Source organism: Myodes glareolus, chromosome 22, assembly GCF_982192425.1.
Source record: "Myodes glareolus chromosome 22, mMyoGla1.1, whole genome shotgun sequence".
Lineage (NCBI taxonomy): Eukaryota > Metazoa > Chordata > Mammalia > Rodentia > Cricetidae > Myodes > Myodes glareolus.
This window is the reverse complement of record NC_142047.1, coordinates 13,787,316-13,808,730: the sequence shown is the minus strand read 5'-3', so window position 1 is coordinate 13,808,730 and position 21,415 is coordinate 13,787,316. Positions and strand designations below refer to the sequence as shown.

General features: G+C 44.1%; 1 long non-coding RNA gene across 1 annotated transcript; it reads left to right on the top strand.

Moving 5' to 3' along the window:
- Positions 1–3,838: 3,838 nt before the first annotated feature.
- On the top strand, positions 3,839–20,401 carry LOC125400580 (uncharacterized). Its single transcript, XR_015735939.1, has 2 exons — positions 3,839–4,574; positions 9,575–20,401. It is a non-coding gene; the product is annotated as an uncharacterized LOC125400580 (long non-coding RNA).
- Positions 20,402–21,415: the final 1,014 nt, after the last annotated feature.

The window sequence follows — 21,415 nt, the reverse complement described above, 5'->3', positions numbered from 1 at the left end:
TTTGACAAGAACTTTAAGGTTTTGAAGAAAGAAATTGAAGAGGACACCAGAAAATGGATCTCCCAATGCTCTTGGATGGGTAGAATCAACATAGTAAAAATGACAATCCTACCAAAGACAGTCTACAGATTCAATGCAATGCCCATCAAAATCCCAGCAAAATTCTTCACAGACCTCGAAAGAACAGTACTCAACTTCATACGGAAAAGGAAAAAACCAGGATAGCCAAAACAATCCTGTACAATAAAAGAACTTCTGGAGGCATCACCATCCCTGACTTCAAACTCTACTACAGAGCTACAGTATTGAAAACAGCCAAGTATAGGCATAAAAACAGAGACGTTGACCAATGGAATCGAATCGAAGACCCGGATATTAACCCACAAACCTATGAACACCTGATTTTTGACAAAGGAGCTAAAATTATACAATGGAAGAAAGAAAGCATATTTAACAAATGGTGCTGTCATAATTGTATATCAACATGTAGAAAAATGAAAATAGACCCATATCTATCACCATGCACAAAACTCAAGTCCAAATGGATCAAAGATCTCAACATAAAGCCAGCCACACTGAACCTTATAGAAGAGAAAGTGGGAAGTACACTTGAATGCATGGGCACAGGAGACCACTTCCTAAATATAACCCCAGCAACACAGACACTAAGAGAAACAATAAATGGGACCTCCTGAAACTGAAAAGCTTCTGTAAAGCAAAGGACATGGTCAACAAGACAAAATGACAGCCTACGGAATGGGAAAAGATCTTCACTAACCCCGCATTAGACAGAGGTCTGATCTCCAAAATATACAAAGAAATCAAGAAATTGGTCACCAAAAGAACAAATAATCCAATAAAAAATGGAGTACAGACCTAAATAGAGAACTCTAAACAGACGAATCTAAAATGGCTGAAAGACACTTAAGGAAATGTTCAACATCCTTAGTCATCAGAGAAATGCAAATCAGATCAACTCTGAGATTCCATCTTACACCTGTAAGAATGGCCAAGATCAAAAACACTGATGACATCTTATTCTGGAGAGGTTGTGGGGAAAAGGGAACACTTCTGTATTGCTAGTGGGAATGCAAGCTGGTACAACCCCAGTGGATGTCAGTGTGGTGATTTCTCAGAAAATTAGGAAACAACCTTTCTCAAGACCCAGAAATACCACTTTTGGGTATATATCCAAAGGTTGCTCAATCATGCCACAAGGACATGTGCTCAACTAAGTTCATAGCAGCATTGTTTGTCATAGCCAGAACCTGGAAGTAACCTAAATGACCCTCTACTGAAGAATGCATAAGGAAAATGTGGTACATTTACACAATGGAGTATACACAGCAGAAAAAAATAACATCTTGAACTTTGCAGGCAAATGGATGGAGCTAGAAAACATTATTTTGAGTGAGGTAACCCAGACACAGAAAGACAGTTATCACATGTACTCACTCATAGGTGTTTTTTAAACATAAAGCAAAGAAAGCCAGCCTACAAATCACAATCCCAGAGAACCTAGACAACAATGTGGACACTAAGAGAGACTTACATAGATATAATCTACATGGGAAGTAGAAAAAGACAAGATCTCCTGAGTAAATTGAGAGCATGGGGACTTTGGGGGAGGATTGAAGGGGAAGGGGAGAGGCAGGGAGGGGAGAAGAGAAAAATGTAGCGCTCAATAAAAATCAAAAAGGCAAAAATTAAATTGAAGCAATGAACAATTTAAAAATGACAATTCGTTGCACAGATATGACCCCTGCACATGTTCACATTTTTGAAGTGCTTTTTACCTTATACCTACCTAGCATTTGAGTGGGTCTGTGGAAACCTTATTTGCAGTTTCCCAGACTAAGATAGTTTTCTCTGAAATGCATCTTTTCTCCTAATGAAGATCCCCAACCACTTACTCTTCAACACTTAAACACAGGAGCGGGGGTGTGGCTGGGTACAATATTGTACCTGTGAGACCATATGTTAATTGCCCATCGCTGAAAATGAACAATCAATTGTTGAAATCCTATTTTTCTGTGACTTATCACTCACGAACTGACTCATGCACTTAGTTGTGCACTTTTCCTTCCCTCCACCTCCCCAATCCCCATACTTGCAAGAGCAAATTTCCTCTAGAGAATTACCCCACTGCCTATAACTACTTATGTAAGCAATATATGGTGAGATCCCTTGAGATAGGTTCCTAATGCCGATTCCCTTGCCCTCATCCTGTATTTTGTCAGCACTAAGAACTAATATTCATCACTGACCATGGGCATGAATGCTCAGAGTTAAAAATCTTTACAGATCCCTTGCAACATAAATACTTTGGCATCAGATACAGCCTGGTCATATCACTTTGATAAATCAGGACCACAGCATTTGAGCAATTATTTGAGAGGATCCCAGAAAGGTCCCTAACATTTCACACAGACTGGGAGAATGCTAGCAACATCCTTTTGTGATTTTCTCCTAGTATACCACGCTTTCCCTGTTATCCAAGTACGTGAGCCGGGTCTAGCATAGAGAGTTTGATGGTGTTCAAAAAGTTTTGCTCCCGGGGTTGGAGAGATGGCTCAGAGGTTAAGAGCATTGCCTGTTCTTCCAAAGATCCTGAGTTCAATTCCCAGCAACCATATGGTGGCTCACAACCATCTGTAATGAGGTCTGGTGCCCTCTTCTGGTCTGCAGGCATACATGGAAGGAATGCTGTATACATAATAAATAAATGAATATTTTAAAAAAAAAGTTTTCCTCCCAAGGACAGATATGGGAACAGGGAAGAAGATATCTTAATTAAGGGAGCCATTTTAGGGTTGGCAAGAGACTTAGCTCTAGAAGGGTTCCCAGGTGTCCAAGGGGATGTTCCCAGCTAGGTCCTTGGGCAGTAAAGGAGAGGGTGCCTAAACTGGCATAGCCACACTGATGAATATCTTGAATATCACCATAGAACCTTCATCCGGCAATGGATGGAGATAAGAGACAGAGACCCACATTGGAGCTCTGTACTGAGCTCCCAAGGTCTAATTGAAGAGCAGAAGGAGGGAGAATATGAGCAAGGAAGTCAGGACCATGAGGGATTCGTCCACCCACTGAGATGGTGTAACTGATCTAATGGGAGCTCACCAAGACCAGCTGGACTGGGACTGAACGAGCATGTGATCAAACCGGACTCTCTGAGTGTGGCTGACAATGAGGGCGGACTGAGAAGCCAATGATAATGGCACTGGGATTTGATTTTACTGCATGTACTGGCTTTTTTGGGAGCCTGGTCTGCTTGGATGCACACCTTCCTAGGCCTGGATGGAGGGGGGAGGACCTTGGACTTCACACAGGGTAGGGTATCCTGCCCTCTCTTAGGACTGGAGGGGGAAGGGAGGGGGGAAGCGGGAGGAAAATGGAAAAAGGGGAGAAGGTGGAAATTTTGAATGGTATTATTTATAAAGCAATAAAATAAAAGAAGAGGTTCATCCTCCTTCGATTTTTTCCTCCTCGGGCCCAGCATCTCGACAGAGATCAGGGTGACACCCAATTCTGGACGGAAGAGAGCCTGACCATAGCCCACACGGAAGTTGGCAAGGAGGTCTCCCTGCATTGTCAGAGGGTCTCCTGATGTGGGCCACCATGTAGACTCCAAGCAGAGTATAGCACGGGGATGCAGCCCAGGACACCTAACACTGGGTTGACAGGTTCCGTCTCTTGTTGACCTCAACGGGCATCCATAATTCTGGAGGAGCTAGGAGCTAGGACCAGGAACTGTATAGAGAAGAATTCAGCCACAGAGCACTTTTCTCTAAGCCTACAGGACCCTGCCTCTCCTAACTCCTTTTGGACAGCTATAGCAGTTTTCCATTTGCCAGAGAAGCTGTGCGCATGCCCAACACTGAACGGGTGGAGGGCAAAACTCCTGGTGCGCTTGCTCTCATGGTCGCCAGGGGACAGCAGCGGGATTAGGCGGTTGGGAAAGAATTTAGGGGCTCAGAGGTCATGACAACAGAGAACTATCCTTGAGAAGAGAATAACGGGATTGAACTAGACCCCTCAGAGCGCAGCCGCAGATGCATTTCAAGTCTCTCCAGAGGGACTCGTGGGATAACTGTCATCCCTTCGGACTAACGGACACAGCCAGCGGCAGTAGATCCCAGCCAGGGCATAGGCAGGACGGGAGACAATGGACAAGGGCTTGGTGCGATCCCTGTGTGGAACTCAACAGCGGTGTGCAGTATTAGCACGATCCTGTGTCCATCCCAAGGGTGAAGAGAAAAGAGCCTGGAGACTCCCACGGTAGTGCAAGCCCGACCTTGGGGCCAGAGCTTGATTGTCTTTTTGCTCCTCTCTCTACTCCCCTGATTCCTCCCACCCATCTCTTCCTTTGAGTGGCTCCAGTCCCTCCAGGGGCTAATGCTCTGCCTTCTGGGCCAGACAGAGTACAACCTCAGCCTCTCCAAGACTTGTTGGTGACCATCTGAAGGAATTTTTCCTTTGAAAGCAAGCACAGAGCAGCCAGAGAATGTCCACCATGAGCAGAAACAAACACCACAAAGAGATCAAAGTCAAGCATGAACGTGAAGGCAAAGGTAAGATTGCAAACAGCTGTCTTGCTCTTTTGTGAGCCTGACTGGAGGTGACCAGGGGAAGGCTAGGTTCCTGCTTGAGGTCCCAGGGCTTCCTCCAAACCAGTCCTAACCTGCTCAGACCCGCTGGGTCAGGATACCAGGTAGCTTCCAAAGTCTTTCTATCTCCAACATTGAGGCATCTGGTTGGAGTTTGTCACATTTTTCTTAGTCTCTTCCTCTGTCCACACCCAGTTCTGAGCCTTAGGAATTCAGTGACCCTGCCTTGCCCTGTTCTGAGGCCAGACTTCACCCACCACCCCATGTACTGACCACAGCCTGTGTGCAGACTAGTCCGAGTCAACACACGGTAAAGTTATATGAAGAGGGAACCTCAATAGAGAAGAGTCCTCCATAAGATCCAGCTGTAAGACATTTTCTTAATTAGTGATGGCTAAGGGAGGACACAGCCCGTTGTGGGTGGTCCCATCCCTGGGCTGATTCTTGGGTTCTATAAGAAAGCAGGATGAACTAGTCATGGGAAGACAGCCAATAAGCAGCACCCCTCCATGGCCTCTGTATCAGCTGCTGCCTCCAGGTTCCTGCCCTGTTTGTGTTCCTGTCCTGAATGTCGTCCATGATGTGTAAGCCAAATAATCCCTTTCCTCCCCAACTTGCTTTTTGGTCATGGTGTTTCATCTCAGCAATAGAAACCCTAACTAAGACAGCCTGTGAGGAACCAGGATCACTCTGCTCGTATGCAAACGTGGGAATTGGCTGTTTTAATTCAGTAAGGCCAATCCCAGCCCAGATAAACTTACAAATTCACCCTTCCTCCCGAGCATGAGCTAGAAAGATAACTGACCGTTCATAGCGCGTAAATTCAGCTGCCCTGTAGAGCAGCTCCCTTATGGAGTAGCCCCGGGGACACCAGTTCTGGAATCTCCAGCCTCTCAGAGCAGTGTGCAGGAGTCTCCTTGGAGGGTACATGACCTGGATTTAGATGTGTGATTTTGGAGTATCCTGCTCCTTTAATTCAAGATAACTATTTGATCTGCTACTAAACAAAAGAAGACCACCCCTTCAGCTGCTGAAGGAAAAACCTGGCTTCCTAGGACTCCTTAGGTTTGTTCCCAATGAATAAAGTCATATGTGTGAACTCCAGGACGCTTGGGAAGGGGGATGGATGATTCTGAATGATTTCCATTATAGCTGATTTTCCCCCTTACATTTGAACTTAGAGCCCAACAGGCTAGGGGTTTTGGTCTTTCTTTCTACATCCATTTTCCTGATAACATTTGCATTTACCTCAGAATACAATATTTTGTTCTGACAAAATAACTCAAGATCTCAGATTTTATCTCTTGGCTGCTTGCAAAGGTTTTGAGAACAAAATTCCCTGCAGCTTTCATCAGTCTCTGGTTATAAAGTGTGATTTCATGTGTGCGGCCTTAAGTGCATTGAGTTCATTAAGTTCATTGATTCATGATGTAGAGACTCTTGTTTGTCTCTGGGGTGTTTTTTTCTTATCTATGAAGACGCAGTAAGAGATGTCTTTTATGTGGTGGCATTAGTGAGACATACTGATTTAACAACACACATCAGTTGTTCAGAATGGACAGCTATTATTTGAATCCCTCCTAGGAGGGAAATCCCACCCTAATCCCCACTCTCCACTCCATGGGATATGTACAGGAAAGATCAGAAAAGTCTGTTTTTCCATGGCCACTCTGCTATTTGAGGTTCAGAAAGTACATTTCAGGCAACCACATGGTGGCTCACAACCATCTGTAATGAGGTGCCTTCTTCTGGCCTGCAGAATATTGTATACATAATAAATAAATAAATAAATAAATAAATAAATAAATAAAAAGAAAGTACATTTCAGTACCAGACAGCATGTACGGGAACACCAATTTAAGATGATATGACTCCATGTCATGCTACAGATTTAAAGCATAGTTAAAAATTCCTTGTGTTACTAACATGGTCAGGGAATCTGCTTTACTGTTCCCACATAGCCTGGAATGGAAAAGGACAACAGTTTCCATTAGGAGATAAAAGTTTACAGTTGGTAGGGACAACAAACATTTGTTTTTGACCTACACAGTCCTTTATATGATGTAGGGAGTCCTTGTGACAGATACATAATTGTATAACTAACTATAACATCACTGAGACTAGAAGCAGGGTCCATCTCCTTTGATGAGTGATGGTGTTTGCAGGTCAAAGTAGACGGGGGCAGAATTCACCCACTGATAATTCACTCCATGATGGACTCAGCAGAACAAAAACTTGAAGTCATCGAATTATCTATACTGGGGTTTTTATTTTTTTAATATTTATTTATTTATTATGTATACAATATTCTGTCTGTGTGTTTGCCTGCAGGCCAGAAGAGGGCACCAGACCTCATTACAGATGGTTGTGAGCCACCATGTGGTTGCTGGGAATTGAACTCAGGACCTTTGGAAGAGCAAGCAATGCTCTTAACCTCTGAGCCATCTCTTCAGCCCCTGGGGTTTTTATTCTTTTCTTCCTTGTCAATATGTTTCAAGGGACCTCAATGGTCAGAGAACAACTTCAGGTGGTGGCCTTTACTATCAAGAAAAACAATGTTGTCAATGTGTACGCACATTTTTCTTGTCATTTTTTGAAAAATAATTTAGTCACTGCAATGAACCCCTATTTCAACTACCTTCCCTGACTACAAATATATTGAGGGAGAGTTTGGGGATGGTTTTGAACAGATCATGTCCTTCTGAAAGACGGTGACATTTAGGGGGCATTGCAGGCTGGGAAACCCCAGCTCCAAACATCTGCATTGCTTTGCTGACTCCTAGGTTAACCAGCAGGAGCCACACTGCTTCAGCCCCATGGTAGATTCAGACGTGGTTTTATCACACCCTTGTTTTTTTCTTTTAATCTTTTTCCAGACTTCCTTCTCTTTCTTCTTTTCCTGCTCCTCTATTGGTCTTCTTGGAGCCAGGCAGGTCTGGAACTTTCTGTAGCTCAGAATTACTTTCAACTCCTGACCATCCTTCCTTCACCTCCCAGGTACTGAGATTACAGGTGTGCAGCATCATGTGTGACATTATATACCTACCTCGTCTAATGTTGCTCACGCTGCCTAGTTTATAAATTAAAAATAGCGTTTGTTGTCTGTTATTCTTGATAGATAATTAGGTGACAACATTGTTATTTCTGTATCCAGAGTTATTTTCTAATTTATTGACCAATTTATTGACATTATATGTGCTGCCCTGTTGACATCTCGTGGGCAGGGATGGGGCGCAGTGTTTAAGCACAGGCACTGCTGTTAGCTCTCTGGCCTTGCAGTGCCTGCAGTTGCCAGAAGAGGCCATTGGATCCTCTGGAACTTGAGTTACAGATGAGGCCATGTGGGTTTGGAACCTAACTCAGGTCCTCTGCAAGAAAATGAGTGCTCTTAACCACTGTGGCATCTCTGCCTCTCTAAGTTCTCTGTACGGTAGACTTTATTCTCATGATTATTATTTCATTCTCATGAGAAGTACTAACTTGAAAAATGATTTTTCTGAGACTCGGTGATCATGTTTGCTTGTGACTCTGTTTTAGATTTTCTTTATTTCCATTTAATAGTGCCACATGGAAAATAAAACCATAGACCACTCCCTGAGTTCACCTGGGGTTAAAGCTTTCTTACAATGCCAATCAAGTCACCATGTTAATTCCATAGTATTTGAGAAAGGACCTCACTCAGCAGCATAGGCAGAACTTTCTCTGTACCAAGCGTGGAGTGGAACCTGGATCTTCACATCTCTATCTCCCTAGGTTAGAGCTACAGCATGTACAGCCACATCTAACTAGTCTCACAGTTTATAACTGTTTTCATTTTAAAAATTAGTCTACATAGCAAGTTCCAGGATAGCCAAGTGTGCATGAGGGACCCTGTGTAAAAAATCTAAACAAAAAAACCCCACAAATATCCACAAACCTAAATAACAATATTATAAGTAATATTGGTAGTACTAATAGTAATAGCAATAATAAAAAGTGACCTAAAATACAGTTTTCTGTTATGATTATTATCATTATAACTGTTATTATTATTATTATTTTGAGACAGTCTCACTGTTGCTCAGGAGGGTCTAGAGGTCATGTCATAGCCCATGTTGGTCTTGAAATCCCAACTGTCTTCTTCCCGAGGTCTCTGTGGTGCTGAGGTTAGGAATGTGACAGTTATTTAAAAGATTTCACTGTGCATTTGAACACTCACTCCATATGCTTGTGTTAAAATGACTTCTTGACCCAGTCTTTCTCACTAGTGTTTATCTGATTTCTTTGAAGGTTGTTTCTGTCCCAGAGATTTGAATTCTAACCAGATGAGGTGCATAGCTGTAATGTCAGCCTTGGGAGGCTAAGTCAGATTTTTTTTTTTTTAGTGTAAAGCCATCCTGGGCCACATTGCAATACCACTCACACCAAGGAGAAAAAGAAAAGGAAGGGAGTCAACGCTGACTTATTGACCTTATGTCTGGCTGTTCTGTCAGTCTGCCATTTCACTGGGGGTCATAATGATATCCCAAGCACCACAGAGTAGCTACTTTGGATTCTGGTATCTTCCTTTTCCAAGTACAGAGAAAGGCCTTTTTACTGAGAGAAAATTCCTTCCCTGGAGTAATTATGATGGACACCCCTTAGCCAGGCAAGACTGGCTTTGCAGACAGAAAGTGAACAGCTGTCCTCTCAGGCACCCATGCAGACCTTTCATCTGGTCTTCTGAGGACTTCCTAAGAGGTTGGTCTGCATTAGAAGACAGTACTTGCTCACCTCTGTGTTCCTTTCTTCATCAGTCTCATAGCTTCTGGTTACTTTACACAATCCCATCCTTTATCCCTATCTGTCACTGTGGATGTCTTTGTTCATACAATCTGTTCATACTCAATGCATAGTGGCCTATATTTTTACTGTAGGAGAATGCGATATTATAAAATATACTTAAGCAAATGCACCTAGAAGGAGAGCTTTTATTTGGGTTACAGGTGGCATTCAATCATCCAGCGAAACCAAGTGAGGACCCGAGAGCAGGAGCTGAACCAGGGCCTCTGACGGACTGCTGCTTGCTGCCTTGCTCTACAACAGAGCGGAACAAGAATGGGTTGTGGAACAGCACTTGCTCAGGTGGTACTCTCTTCTTTTGAAAAATTAATTTAGTTTCAATTAACATATACTTAAATCCTCATCCTCTCCTCGCTATAACCTTTCCCATTCACTCACATGCTGCCCAAGGCTATGTCTGGGTCCACGGTCCACGGCCACTGGGGTCTCTGTTGATGTCCGTGACCCACATTGCCACTAAGGCCATGGGGAGGCCTGAGGTCTGTTTCGCAAACTGTGGTCATTTTGGTGTCAGACTTCATTGCCGCTATTGGGATCATGTTGGTCTGGGTAGAATGTGCTGCTACTATGGGACACGGTGACATCTGGTCCAAACTGCTCCCAGGGGTCATGATTAGGTCCAAAGCCCTGCATCAGCCAGGGTCTGAGTTGATGTCCATGGTGCCTGTTACCATCAAGGTCAGAGTGGATGCCTGGGGTTTGGACAGTTACCAGAGACCCAGTTCACCAAAACCTCTAGATATCTGTCCGTCTTTAGAAAAAGGTGGTTCATCACAGCAAGTTCATCCTATTGGCTTCCTATCTGCTGTTAAATAACCTTTTACCTCCACCTTGTCTCGCAGTGTTTCAGTGGAACGTTCAGGCTCACCTAAACAGTATCAGGTATTTTCTGTACCTATGAATCCAGGCAGACAATACTCATGGCGGGGGGTGTCTTTTACTACCAGTCTCCAGTTTACATCTAGATGAATTAGCGTAAGTTCCTTTGCAAAGAGGTTTACTTCCTGGGCTCATCTCTGACTGACTATAAGCTGGTATAAAGGAAGGCTCTAAATACATGAATTGGGTACCCTTCGTTTTGATTGCTTGACATCTGAAAATTCACATAAAAATTGATGACTTCACTTTGAGACATTGGCTGTAGTGTCTACAGGACTCCTCTAATAATTCACAGGTCCAAGTCGTGGCCTAAAATCTCATTTTATGGCCCTCCCCTGGGCCTAGTGCACCTCTAATTTTCTTTTCCACGTTTGCTGTTACCTCAGGGCTTTGGTGTTTGGTTGGTTCTCAGAAGCCTTTTTTATTGCGGCAACTGGTATTGAGATGCTGCAGTTGAAGATGCCATTGCTGACACTGTCTATGCAGATTGGGCAATAGGTTCCTCCCAGAAATTCAGGCATGGAGTGGTTTTCCCTTCTGGTCATTGTCTAGGATTATTCCAGTGCTCTTCCATGTATCCAGAGTTTTGTCCTCTGAACACCTCTTTTCACTTTTGACTCACTAGTGTTGTTCTGACGGTGCAGGGAGATTCTTTTGACTTAAATGGGAAAGGCCACTCAGTCTTCTTCCAGGTGTCCACAGGTCTTGTGTGTGCTCTGTGAGGGTCAGAATCTACATGCTCACCGGTTAGGAGATCTTCCGAGACAGTAGTTACTTTTCCTTGTGGTGTTTCTGAACACCTTCCCCCGTGTTTCAGTCGGTGAGCTTGTGCCCACTGAGACCATGCTCAAATGTCAGCTCATTACAGCTTCTTCCTGAGAATCTTTGGCACACTCTTGCCTCCTGAACAGCCATCAACACTTTCCCTGGGGATTCCATATCTGACCGCTACTAGGGTCTTCATACCCAATCTTTTTTTCATCGTGTCTCTGTTTCGGCCTCTTCCAAAGCTTGGCTGGCTCCTCAGACTACACATAGACAACTCTCTCTTCCTGCCATTTCCTCTTTTGAACTTTCCCTGGCTTTTCAGGGCTCATGACTCCACGCTGCTGGTGAGGTTGCCCTGCGGTACTTGGATTGCTCTGCTCAGGTGCTAGCTGTTGGCTGTACTACAGCTTTCTGATTTCCAAGTCAATGTACCAGCCAGCAGGACTCTTGGATGGGTGTGCCTGTGTTGTCCTCTAGATGGCTGAAGCATCGCTTAATCCAATAGGAGATGTCTTATCCTTTCTGGACGTGTTAGCTCAGTGTCAGGAACCACTGGGTGAAGAGCTCAGATTTCCTCTTTATCAGTGGAGTTTGCATTTCTTGACTACATCAATGAGTACTTCTCAGTTGGTGTATCTATCCATTTGACCTTGCCTGAAAAGCGGCAGCTGAGCAGGCCCATTGTAGAATGCTCCATGGAGGTCAGGCACTGCCTTTTCTGTTTTTGGAGAAGTGGGACTCCAGGGTACAGTGAGTCTTTGTAGACCCCATTATTGTCGAATCACACTGAGCCAGGACCCCCAAGGACCCCAGACCTTGGCTTCCAGCCGTGCTAGGAGGCAAGGCTGCTCTGTGCCCCAGTTCTTGCCCTGGCTATAGGCTTGCAGGTTTCATAGCTGGGTTTGGTGTAGTTTCCTAATTCGTGATAAAATTTAATGGTAAGTGAGGCACTGTCACCATCATCCAGGTCAAGGGTCTTAAAACTTTTTTCCAGCCCTGGAATTTCTGTTGGTCTGTGCCTGTCCCAAAGACTGAAGAAAACCCAAACTCAAGGGGGCAAAGGTGGAGCTCTGCCTCCAGAAAGGGAGAAAATGTTGGAAGAGAAGCTAATACACTTCAGTTAATTTTTCTGACATGTAATCTAGGAAAGAGGTGTGTATCCTTGGAAGGATTTATACACATGTCCCTTCCCCTCTGCTGAACAGAGAATTATACTCAGAGATACATTTTTCTTTCTTTCTTTTCCTTTTGTTGTTGTCTTTTATAGAAAATAGATACTTTTCTTGTGGTCTTAAAAATTGCTGACTTCCCTGTCTCAAAAAGCAAAAACAAAAAAACAAACAAACAAAATTGCTAACTGTTACAAATGATTTAATTGCCTCAGCCATTCCTAAAAGGTCACACGATTAAAGCGGCTAACTGCCTAGTACTGCTTTTGTGTGAAGTGCTTGCTTGCTTGCTTGCTTGCTTGCTTGCTTGCTTGCTTGCTTGGATGACTGAGTCCTCTGCTGGGCATCTGTTCCAAAGTCAATCTTTGCCCATACCCTGAAAGCATACGATTTAATATGGCTCCACAAAATTATGTCTTTGAGGGTTTTTCTGTTTTTAAATAATCTTATTTTTACTTTACAAGCATTGATTTTTTTTTCTGCGTGTTTATCTGTGGGGGGTAAGAGGATACCCTGAAACTGGAGTTGCAGACAGATGTGAGCAGCCACGTGGGTGCAAGGAATTGAGTCTGGGTTCATTGGAAGAACAAACAGTGCTGTCAACTGCTGAGTCAGCTCTCCAGCCCAGGTTTTACCTTTCTAGTCTGACTAAGAGTAGTTAGGCCTTATCTAGCAAATTCTTCCTGGTTTTGTCCTATCCAGTCTCATTTTTATTAAAAGCCTCTAATTTACAAAAATCAAAATTTCAGCCACACTGGTGAATCTCCGAATGACCCAAGATCTAAAACATTTAGAGGACCCAGCAAGATCTGTGCATTCAGGTAGTAGCTGCCAGCTTTTTCTGACTGGCCTTGTTGTCGGGGTACTCTCAGCCTGGTGACTGGTGAATCAGAAAGGCTTAGTCACTGGGGGACTCAGGCAAGTACCCAATGCCTAAACTTCAAAGAGGAGTATTCAGTTCTTGAGGGCTGACAGTCTCAGGCCAAAACATAGATGAGAGAGGCCCAGTGTTGTGGATGTCACTGGTGAGTTCCAGGCGTGGTGGCAGAGGAATATGAGAGGCCATGTGTTTGCAGGGGGCATCAGCAATTTTCCAACAACAGAAAAGGAAAAAGGAGGCACCTTAAAGTCTCTGAAGTTCTAGGTAATGAACCGGTCTGCTGTAGCACACAATCCTGATACTTATAGGAAAGCTGAAAGCAGCATTATTTCCATAACCAGAGGGACTCAGAGAACTCTGGGGACTCTTGGGAGTCCAGAGGGTCAATTTTGGAAGAGGCAGCAGCCTCCACATTTCAGTTCCTTGCCTTGTTTTGTGTCTTACTCTGCTTTTTTGTATGTTGTTTATTTTTGAAAAAAAGTCTGAAGCGATGGGTCAAAAGAGCTCGCTCAGGAGATCCCTCTGAACTTGATGAAATCCCACTTGAAGGACTTCCAGAGAAAAGCTCAGGAGTCTGGAGAACATGTTTTTGTAAGAAACCAGTTGGCTTTTGTTCCTCCGATTGTCCTTCATTGTATGTGGGCTATCCAGCTGAAGGCTCCTTTAGCCTTTTCTTATTTACAGGGTACAACATGCAAATTTTAGTTAACTGGGGCATTTGATCAAAGCGCCCTACACTCTGGCCTGGATGTTCCTGCAGAGAACTCCCTATCCTTGATAAAGAAGGAGAAGCCAAAGTATTCCCATTGCCACTCTTTAGTTTCAGAAGAAATATACTCAGAGTATAGGACAAAGTCTTGCCCATATTCTGGTCAGTACAGTCAGAAGAGAAAGAAGTGCTATCACCCTATGTCCCTTAAGTACAGGTCATAAAGTGAAGCCAACCAATGGAGAGGCCCCCAGGCCCTTCTCACTTCCCCAGTCACGTGTTAAGTTATCCTAGTCCCCAGGGCTGAACTGGTGGAGAGATTTACAATCAGAGGCAATATCGTGTCCTATGCACACCTGGACAGATTCCACTATAAGCCCCAGTGTCCTGGTCACTCACTTCCATCTGGCTCTGGTTCCCAGTTTCCCTCCAGTTTTCTGTCAGAGACCCATCCCCACCCACACTCGTAGTAGTAACAAATTTCCCCAGTGCTCCTCCTTGAGAGACATGATCCACTGCCCCCAGGTTGGTTGCAGCAGGATATGATTCCCTTGCTTTTCCCCAGCAGACTTCTCCTTGGTTCCTTGCTCCAGCCATTCTCCCCTTGAGAGAAGCCTTCTCATGGATGGGACCCAGAGGGAGGGGGACCAGATGAGAAAAGTCACCAGTCATTTATTTTACACGATCCTTTGTCTACTAGAGATCTATATAATTGGAGATCTCAAAATACTCCCTTCCCCAGTAAAATCCCCAAAGCTTGAATACCCTACAAGAAATGATGTTTTTCAGACACAGTCAGCTGAGCATCATGTCAGCAGCTGCTTCATGCCCTCTTCACAGCCAAGGAGAGGAAAATAATTTAGAAACCGAGAAATATGTCTTTGGAAATGTCAGAAAAACAACAATGACCCTATGTTTATTGAAGAAGTTTTCCCTGTCATACAGCTGGATTGGTACCTAAGTTCTGGTGAAGGTAGGAAGTCTCTCAACCACTTTCGCCAGACTCTGTAAGGGGGTCTCTGGGCAACGCGCAGAAGCCCACAAATTTAACTAAGGGAAGCCAGATAACTCGGGCCTCAGATGAGTCCCATTTGCTTTTCTGGAGTGCCTCCTAGAGAGCTTTCAGGCTTAAATCCAATTGACCTGGAGGCCCCAGGAAACCAGAGGATTATTGGTATGGCTTTTGTTTCCTAGTCAGCACCAGACAGAAATTAGAGAGTAAATTCAGACAATAGAAGAGTTTGAAGGAAAAGTATTGTCAGAGTTAGCTGAGGGTATACAATAAAAAAATAGCGCACAGGGCAGACAGACTAGGAAACTATCTAAGATCATGGTGGCCACCTACCAAGTACAAGTATCTTGACTTTGAGGATCTGCAAGGGAAAGGCAAAGACTGAGGGAAACAGACATGAAAGAAATAAACATTTTTAGGGAAAACATCGTGCATAGTGCAAGGAAACAAACTGTTGGGAAGATGAATGCCCACGATACTGCTCATGTGCATCCTGCCGGGAAATGGACAATTGGAAAAATGGTTGTCTGACCTGAGAGCACAGGTCTGCATCTGGGTTCCAGCTAAGGACAGACTGATGGTGTCCAGACACTGCCACTCCTGGATCCCAGTATTAGTCTGATGGGGTGTGTGTGTGTGTGTGTGTGTGTGTGTGTGTGTGTGTATGTGCTCCTGTTAAATTTCTTGAAGACATGGGAGTCACCTGCTCAGCTCTAAAATGGACAGGCAAGCCAATAACAGAAAAAAAACAATAATATGAGCAGCTACCAGTTCAAAGAGCTGCCCCCTGGATCACCAAAAATCTATAGATTTACAAAAGAAGACAGCCACTCAGACTTTCCTGGTAATGTCTAAATGTCCATACACTCTCCGAGAAGTGATCTGCGTCATAAACTAAGGGCAGAAACAAATTGCGAAAAGAATGAGGTTCTAATTGTCTGAAAGGATCCTTAATTAACAGATAGAGTTCTGCTAACCAAGCCACTGGTGGACAAATACATCCTTTTAAACAACCCCCTCTAGATTAAGGATCAGAACTATTAAAAGTCTTACAGTAAAACTTTTTTTTAAAAAATCCCTTCTTTCTGGGCAGAAGCAAACCCACCAGGACTAGCATGCCACCAAAGCCCTGAAAGTAGAACTGGGAAGCAGCGCTAGTCCTCTCAGGGTAAAGCAATACCCTGTGACTTGGGAAGATAATCGTGGAATCAAAGTCCTCAATAACAGGGGTGTGAAACTGGCACACTGGTCCCTTGCCACTTCTCTTGGAAACTCCTTTCCCGCATGTCAGAAAACTAGGAATACAGAATTCTAGGCTAGTCTAAGGTCTTCAGGTGACGAACAAGAGAGCACAGGACATTCATCCGACGACTCCTAACTGCACGTACAGTCTTCTGTTCACTCCCTTCTCACCTCCTCCACCCTGAGAGGCGGGTCAGCTCTGCTAGATCTGAAGGATGACGACTTCCGTTTTCCTCTGGCTGAATCAAGCTAACTGATATTTGCCTCTGAACGGATAGTTAAAAGAGATCAAGGGCCAATCAAAATGAACTAGATTACCTCCGGGTTTAAAAACTTTTTCAACTTTGTTTGATGAACCTGCCACAGAGACTTGCAAACACTCCGGTCCACCACTGAAAATGTCCCACTCCTGCAATCCATGGATGACCTCCTGCTGTCAGCAGAGTCTGAGAAGGACTGTCTCCACAACGCAAAGCAAGTACTGGAAACAGCAACTCCAGGGATATCGGGTCTTTGCAGAGAGGGCTCAGCTCTGTTCCCCTAAGGCAGCATACCTGGGGATGAACTGCAGGAAGGGAAGAGATTGCTTCCCCCTCACAGAATCCAGGCAATTACTCAGATCCCAGCCCCTGAGACACTGAGACACAGAGACAATCTGGGACTTCCTTGGGCTGGAGGATATTCCTGGCTCTGGATACTCAGGTTTGCTGAGTTAGCCAAGCTATTATACGTTCCGCTTGGGGCACTGAAGAAGCTTAGTCTGGTCTCCAACAGAGAAACAGGCCTTGGAGAATTCGAGAAGCCTCTGGCTTTGGTTTCAACATCAGCCCTGCCTGACATTGCTGAGGATTTTCAGCTGTTTGTGAATGAGAGGAAATGCATTGTCCCAGATCTGAACGCAAAAACTAAGACTGTGGCAATGTCCTGTTGGTGAGTTCTCTAAGAAACTGGATCCAGTAGCAGCAGGATGACCAGGATGTCTGTGGGCTGTAGCCACCATGGCTCTCCTAACACAGGAAGTGAACAACCTGACTCTGGGGCAAGCTGTCTTGATCATGTCCCCACATGAGTGGGAAGGTCACTTGAGGAAGACTCCACACAAATGTATGACTAACTCTCCTATAACCCTTTATCGGTCCTTATCCTAGCCCAGCCAAGAATCAAATTTGATACAACAACTACCCTGAGTCCAGCCACTTTACTTCCAGAACTGAAGATGCTGTCATCCAATGTGACTGCTTAGAGGTCATCCCCACAATTCAGAAACTGAGGACGACCTGACAAATGTCCCATCTCATCGGTCACCCTGGGTAATGTTCTCAGGTGGTAACAGTTTCATCTAGGGAAGTAAGGTATCCTGGGGCAGGTGAAGTGATGGGTCACACCGTTTGGACAGAGATCCTTTCCCCAGGGACTTCATCTCAGAACGGGGAATTTGGTGTGCTCACCAAGGCTCTCAATTGAGAAGAGGAAATAATATAAATACATGTGCTAACAGTAGATATGCCTTTGCCACTGTGCATGCGCATGGGCCGTCTACCTGCAGAAGGGCCTCTTAGGAACAGAGGAAAATGGTATCACAAATAAGACGGTGATATTGGACCTGGGATCTACAATTTCAACCACAAGACAAGTTGCCAACATATACCGTCCTGGTCAACATGAAGGAGATTCATAGAGGAAATTGGAAACAGAATGGTCGACAAGTCAGCAGGAGAGACTGCCTTAAAAGTGGTAGAATGCCTCCTTATATCCCAGAACCCAGACTGCCTGAGAAGCCACGTCGCCCAAAAGAAGACAACCTGGAGACAAAAGAACATGGCCCCTCAAGGTTGGCTTAAACACACTGGTGAAACAAAATTGTTCCATTGTGTTGGAAGACACTTGGCTGATCAACTCCATGAGGGGACTCACCTGGGAAAAGCCAGGTTAACTGAACTTAGGAGGATAAGATTCATTTTCACAAGAATGGACCAGATGATAGAAGTTGTTTCCAGATGACAAGCCTGTCAACAAACAAATGCTTCCTCAGGAATGGTGCCACCTCCAGGGGTTAGATAACATTCAAGAGCAGGCAGATTCTAGGTAGTAGATTTACAGTCAGGCAATAATAATATGCATACACATATTTGCTTGTTCTTGTGGCTACCTCTTGTGGGTAGAGAGATTTCCCACCAAGACTGCTTAGAATACAGCTAAGAAACATTTAAGTGAGCTAATGTCTAGGTCTGGACTACCCTTGTCCATAGGGTCAGATTAACAGGTCAGTCTTTCTACCTAAGGTCAGTGAAAGTATTTTTGCTGTTGTGGGGATCAATTGGAAATTACATTGTGCATCTCATCCCCAAAGTGCAGGACAGTAAAGAGGATAAATTGGACCCTAAAGGAGACCTTAAATAAATTAACCTTAGAGACTGGTGAAAGTTGGGTGGGGCTTCTTCCCATTGCCCTCCTTAGGCATCCCTGACTCCTCATGTAAAAGGACTGACTCTATTTGAACTCCTTTTCTGAGAGGCTTCCTCTTATCCACCAGCAGATAGAATTGGAACTAGTTGTTGAAATTATTAATCATCAATTACTTCAATGTGTGCAGGCTTTGCAGCAATCTCAGGTTGTGGTCTCCTCAGTTAATGCTACCCTCCCGAGGCCAATACTTCATCTACACCCCTTGTAGACAGGAGATGAGGTGTGGATCCAGAGACATGGAAGTGAGGATTTAGGACGTTGCTGGAAGGATCCTACCTGATCATGCTTACTACCTCAACTGCTGTCAAGGTAGATGGTATCCACACCTAGATACACCACTTCCCTGATTTAATCAAGGGCATCACAGAGGGACAAGAAGGCCCAGTTGCGGGGAAAGCCTTCAATCCAGCTCCAGAGAGGTGGACCATCAGCGGACACAGAAAGGGCGACTAAAGAGAAGACGGACTCAGCTTTCATTCCATTATATGTTAACGCTTACGCTATGTGTACTTGTGTCTGATTATGCTGTATGTACTTATGTATGATTACATTATATGTACCTAGGTATGATTATGCTGTATGTACTTATGTATGATTACATTATATGTACCTAGGTATGATTATGCTGTATGTACTTATGTATGATTATGCTGTATATACTTATGTATAATTATGCTGTATGTACTTATGTATGATTACGTTATATGTACTTATGTATGATTATGTTATATGTAATTAAGTCTGATTATGTTGTCTCCTTTAGTGTTTTGGGATCCAATGTGGAAAACCCTTCTTCTCCCTCAAACGCCTATACCCCTCACAGTAGTTTAGGGTTAGGAACATCTGTAGACTCTCTTGGTGCAACCAGCACAGCATGGCTCACTCTAACTCCAGGATCTTAGGGTGCCAGGAAACCCAGGATTTACTTGCATTGGAAAAGTGTACTGCAAAGTCAGAGGAACAGGTGGGCTCTTCAGCCGAGGTCGTCTTGGAACATGGCAGGACTCATAACCTACTCCATACAGAACATGGAGGGTACCGCATGAACAACTCATAGAAGAGGGAAAGACTGCATAGAGGTAGTCCAGGGATTCCGTTTTCATAATCAGTTTTCTCTTGGCTGGAATCTGTACTGTTAGCTGTTGCAGGACCTCTGGACCTCCATTCCTTATGATTACATTGGCCCTGCACCTTTAATGCTATAACTAGATATAAAAATTCATACTTAGGAGCCATTACCCTGAGGGTTGTTTGGTCACGATATGAGCAGGTACCCACTGCAATGTCACGGATTTGACAAAATATCAGAGTAAAACTGTTATTTGACATTGGAGAAAACTGCATCATGATAAATCCATCACAAAGTGAAATAGTGTAAGTCGAAATAGCATTGAATCCACCTAATCTCATGGGCACTGTCTCTAAATCTGTCCTGCCTTCAATAGCTGCAGGACACTTTCATTAGACTAGAGTGGGGCAAAATCATCTAACACTGTAACAGGGCCCCAGACCTCAGCACAGTTGACTCCATGACAGAAGTACAATTCAGGCCAGAATCTTAGTACATACACAGTATTCATCACCTGCCACAATAAAACGCAAAGGTTTAATCCATCAAAGTCCATAATTCTGGAAAAGTCTCTAAATGTCCTAACTTGCTATTTGGATTCTGTAGTTTCACATCTGGCTAACTGTTCTTGTACCTGAAAGGTCTCAACCCACGATATGTGTTTTATGCTCAAAAACTAACCCTGAGAAAGACTGGGGGCTGCACTGGGATTGTGAATGATCCTGACTACCCAGTGTGGTCGCCAGCCAGCTAATAAAGACGTCCTATAGACTTGAGCCTGTGTCTAAGTAGTCTTCTCTGGCAGATACATCATAACAATACAGTCTACATTCAATTCAAGTTTTTATATGTGAAGTTATCGTGTATAGGTGTGTGAGAGGGTGTGTGTGTGTGCATGCACGTGTCACAGCATGTGTTTGTGGAATCAAGACTCAGCTTCTAGGAGCTGAATCTCTCCATCCATGATGGGCACCGGGGTAGAGCGCAGCTTCACTGGCTTATCTGGCTAACACTTTCACCCTGTCAGTCCTGCTTCACACACCCCTTTTCTCTAGTAAAATATAGAGTGATGTGATCCCTGAACAGAGTGCGGAACATTAGCTAGAAAACATAAAGTTACGAAGAAACACGGCAGGGATAAGACACACCTTCAAGATCAGCATGGTCGAACTTGTAATTACAGTTTTCCTGTCATCCCTGTCGTGTATCATTTGCGTGAAAGGTCTTCTGGCCCAGACCCTTCTCTTATATCTAAATACGTTCATTATAAAAAGACAGGCGGGGACTAAATACATGGTTCAGTGATTGAGAGTACTTGCTGCTCTTTTGGAAGTCCCAAGTTTGATTCTTCAAACTCACCTGATGGTTCACAAATCCCAGGGGACCTGAGCCCTCTTCTGGCTTCCATGGACAACAGGCGTGCATGTGGTACACAGACACACATACAGGCAAAGCACCCATACATACAAAAAATACATTAGAGATGTTAAAGTAGACAGCTGCCTCCGCCTATTTCATTTTAACTTCCATTATTCAAAGAGACAAGAACAAAGCACAAAACCTCGAGGTTCAAGCAGCGGTGCTGCTGCTAAGGACTTTCTCTAAAGGTCCAAAGTCTGAAAACCACAGTCAACATAAAACTACTGCTTCTTCCAGTTCCTGCCTTTTGAGACAGTTTCACTGAGTAGCTCCCATGGCTACTCTTGGTTGTCAAGATGACTTCATCTGGAAAGTCTAAAACCAAAGGTATGTGCACCCCTGAACATGATTTTTCTTGATTGGGTCACTTG